Source organism: Hipposideros armiger, unplaced genomic scaffold (genome assembly GCF_001890085.2).
Source record: "Hipposideros armiger isolate ML-2016 unplaced genomic scaffold, ASM189008v1 scaffold_314, whole genome shotgun sequence".
NCBI classification, from domain to species: domain Eukaryota; kingdom Metazoa; phylum Chordata; class Mammalia; order Chiroptera; family Hipposideridae; genus Hipposideros; species Hipposideros armiger.
Window position 1 is genome coordinate 1925734 of NW_017731664.1, and position 4569 is coordinate 1930302.

Below are 4569 nucleotides of genomic sequence, written 5' to 3' on the forward strand. Positions count from 1 at the left end.
CAGTGTCACTGGCCCTCATATGTGGGATCCGAACCGGGGTACTCTGGCGTCCCAAGCCAGTTCTTAACCATCGCGCCACTCGGCCGGCCCTGCCTCAGAAGTTTTAATGTGCACCAAATCACTCGGGGATCTTGTTTAACTTGAGATATGCATGTGGGACTGAGATTCTGCATTTGTAACCAGCTTTCAGATGATGCCAATGCTGCTCGTCCTTGAACCACACCTTGAATCGCAAGACTATTGAGCATAATTGGGAGAACCAACAAACCTTCTTGAAGTGTAAGGATCACTGCCAGTGTTCTGTCATTTGTCTTTTACCACATAAGTATACGATTTTTCATTTGCCCACTCCTCATAATCTCCTTTACTTTTGAACTTTTTTGCCACTTTCATTGATATTAGCACCAGACAGTGATAAAATAAACATGCACAAGAGAAAAGATAAGAAGAAATATGATTGTGTGACTAAGTCAATTTTACTTCTCTTTAGTGGCTTTTTGCAAAAGATTTGTTGAAGGTGGAGGTAGAAACTGGTTTAAAAACAAGTTTGGAAATTATTTCTGGATTTCCTGTCCCCTGTATTCATGGAAAATCCAAAGCATGCAGTATGAATATATAATAGTATGCCAGTTTTCTTGTGTGGTTTGTGGAAACTGGTCACATTGCTTTACAGCCACATCACATATATTTAAAGGCTATAGTTGTGCAATAGGGTTTCAGTCAAAATGATTCAGAAAATTGCTTCAATCCTTTACTTTGTCAGTAGAGTTCTGGCTGATACTTACAGAAGTGGATGAAGAACAGGGAAACTTATGCCATCTATTTATACTAGCCAAGACCTTCAGCTTAAGAAGAGTATTTTTATTCTCAATTTAAAAAAATATATAAGCTCACATTTAAGCTGGTTCTATGCCTTTCCAGCTCTGTGACCCCTGTGACCTTAGATAGTTTACTTTTCTCTCTAGAACTCATAGTTTCCTCATTTGGAAAATGAGAAGTACTTCTAAAGTTTTTATATTCCAGTTACCATCTACAGGCCTGGATAGTGATCATTGAAGAGGAAAATGATGAATAAGGCCATGAAAACATCTGCTTCAACCTAGTCCTCCAGGTTTTCTTACTTCCTAATATAAAAATGTGACACACATATTAGAAAGATTTTTTGGCAACAAAAATTGAAACAATGCCTTTTCTGGTTATCCCTTAGTTACCCAGAAAAATAAACCAGAACACTTCATTCAGCCACCAAAAATTCTGGTAACCTGAGGCTTCCCTCTAATAAGCTTTTCTGCTTGTGTCCCTTATGCTTGCTGATGACAAGAAGTACGACTAGGGGTAGTGTTGTGAGCAGCTGGAGTCTGGACTCAGTGGGCTGCAGGGTGGGCTGACATCATCTTTTCTTGTTAGGTGTGAAAAATGACCTTGGGTCATATGTGAAATGTGAGTCATGCCAGGGAGTGTTTAGCAGATCTTTCAAAGGAAATTTGGGTTCAAATTCTTTTGTTACCATTTTAGAAAGAGAGCAGGAAAGGGAAATGTCAGGCTAAGTTTGACTCCCTCACCTTGTAACTTAGACCTTCAGGAGTCCCCTTGGTTCACCAAAACTGTGCCTTCTGTGTGTTTGCAGATATTCAGTGCTTTAAGAATTTACTTGAGTGCTTCTGGCCTAAGAAGAAATTGAAAAGTAAAATTACATAATAAAATATATTAGCCCAAATCCAACAGCATTATATCTCTACAGGTCCTCACCTTGGAACTAGACATTGCCTTTGTTGGTTGGTTGATTGGTTGTTTGGTTGATTGGTATCTGACTTGCATGAAAAATCTAAAAGACCTCCTAAGGTATCACATTATTTCACTTGTATCTGATTTTATATAGAACGGGGTTTCTTAACGTTGGCATTATTGACATTTGGACCAGGATAATTCTTTGTTGTAAAAGGCTGTCCTGTGCATTGTAGGATGTTTAGCAGCATATCTGGCCTCCACCCAGGCTTCAGTAGCACCTTCCTCCCAGTTATGACTATCAAATATGTCTCCAGACATGGCCAAATGTTTCCTGTGGGGCAAATCACCTCCTCTTGCTCCAATCAATCTGGTCCTTATATAAGGAGTTTGCTTTTCAATTAGAAGTTATCAAAAATGATTGTTGTGGGGCCGTTCAAGTGGCTCAGTTGATTAAGTGTGTGAGCTCTGAACAACAGGGTCACCAGTTCGACTCTCACATGGGCCAGTGAGCTGCGCCTGAGCTGAGCTGCTGATGAGCTGCCAACAGGTGGCAGGATGGCTCAGCCAGTGAGAGTATGTGCTCCTAACAAGCTTGCCAGTTCAACTCCAGCATGGGATGGTGGGCTACAACCATCCGCAGCTAAGATTGAACATGGCACCTTGAGCTGAGCTGCCCCTGAGCTGTCGATGGCCGGCCGGATGGCTCAATGGTTAGAGTGTGCGCTCTTAGCAACAAGGTTTCTGGTTCAGTTCCTGCATGGGATGGTGGGCTATGCCCATATGCAACTAAGATTGAACACAGCACGTTGAGCTGAGCAGCCACGAGCTGCTGACGGGTGGCCAGATGGTGACTGGACTTGGAGCTCAGCTAGCTGTGCCTTCCACAACTAAGATTGAATGACAACAACATGGCTGTTCCCTTTCCCCAATTCTCCAACACTGTTCCCCTTTCCCCAATTCACCAATAAAATCTTAAAAAAAAAAAGATTGTTGTGCATACACTGGAGCCTGCTGATGGTTTTCCTCCTCTGCTTGTAGATGTCCTCATCCATCAAGGAGCCTGTCCAAAGGTCCAGGTTACAAGGGCAGAGATATTTCATCTTAGCTTGACACTTTCATCTGCCACACGAGCTGTCTCTTGAAAACTCTCTGCAACAATGACAAAAGAATCACAACACAGAGGTAAGGTCTAGTCTGTTCAAGAATGCCGTCACATTTGATTTTGAGTTTTTGTTCCTGAGGGGCATTGGTGGCTCCTGTGGTTCAAATATAATAGATAAAAGACAAAGAAAGAAGGAAGGAAGGGAGGGAGGGTGGCTAAAAGAAACAAAGAAAGAGGAGTGGGAGAACAGAGCATGTCTGGTCTATCCTTTACATCTAAGGAAGTAAAAACCTAAGCCAATTTAGGTAGAATTGGCCATATGATGTTTTTAACTGTCCATATTATGTGGAAATATCACACTGCAGCCTGCTAATACTGGCAATTCTAGTCACGACTTTTCTATTCCACTTGAGACTTATGTTTACTGGAGTTATAAAAGGAGGGGCACTTATTGATAAAAAAGCTTTTTATTCCAGATCATATTAGGAAGAAAAGAGAGCTGAAAATAGGAGTTTTGAGGTGTGGCAAAGCAAGCTGAAAACCCACAAACTTGGGCAAGTCATCCTTCTATGGCTTATTTCTCTCATTTGGAAAATTAAAGAAGGTTGGATTGTAAAACGCCTAAGTTTTCTTCTAAGACAATACACCAAATATTTCGTTCTTAAAATGTGCTAAGCTGGCCGGGTAGCGCAGTTAGTTAGAGCACGAGCTCTGAGCAACATGGTCGCCAGTTCAATTCCCACATGGGCCAGGGAGATGAACTACAGCTGAGCTACCGCTCAGCCGCCAACGGGTAGCCGAAAGGCTCAGCTGGTGAGAGTGCAAGCTCTTAACAACAAGGTTGCCGGTTCGACTCCCGCATGGGATGGTGGGCTGTGCCCCCCCGCCACTAGAATGAAAGCGGCTACTGGACTTGGAGCTGAGCTTGTGCCCTCCACAACTAAAATTGAAGGACAACAACTCGATTTGGAGCTGATGGGTCCTGGAAAAACACACTGTTCCCTTCCCCAATTCCCCAATAAAATCTTAAAAAAAAAAAAGTGCTGAAGATCTCCTTGGAATTGGATTTCCAAGAAACTAGTGGTGCCATCTTGTGGCTAAAACAAGGTTTTCCCTGTTTTCTTTTTCTTTTTGTCTTTTAACATTCTAATGCTTATTTTCCTTCACAAAATTTTTGGAATGTGTTGAGGTCTCTGACACTCCATGTTTGTAGATGCTGAGACAGTTGGTGCTTTTTTTAAAATTAGTTTCAGGTGTACAAAACAACATAACTATTAGACATTTACACACCTCACAAAGTGATAACCCCACCAGATCTAGAACCCATCTGACATCATACATAGCTATTATAATACCATTGACTATATTTCAAAAGCTGTACTTTACATACGATATATATATATATATATATATGACATTCAATATTATTTTATATTAGTTTCAAGTGTACAGTGCAGTGATTAGGCATTTATATAATCTATGAACAGATGCCTCTGATAAGTTCAGTACACATATGACACCTCACATAGTCTTAACAACATTACTGGTTATATTTCCCATACTATATTTCACATCCCTGTGACTATTTTGTCACTACCAATTTGTACTTTTCTTTTAAAGATTTTTATTGGGGAATTGGGGGAGGGAAACAGAAAAGTTGCTGTCCTTTTGTTCTTCAGTCTAGTTGTGGAGGACGTTGCTTCACTGGCCCAAGTTGGCACCATCATTGCGCTCTTCCC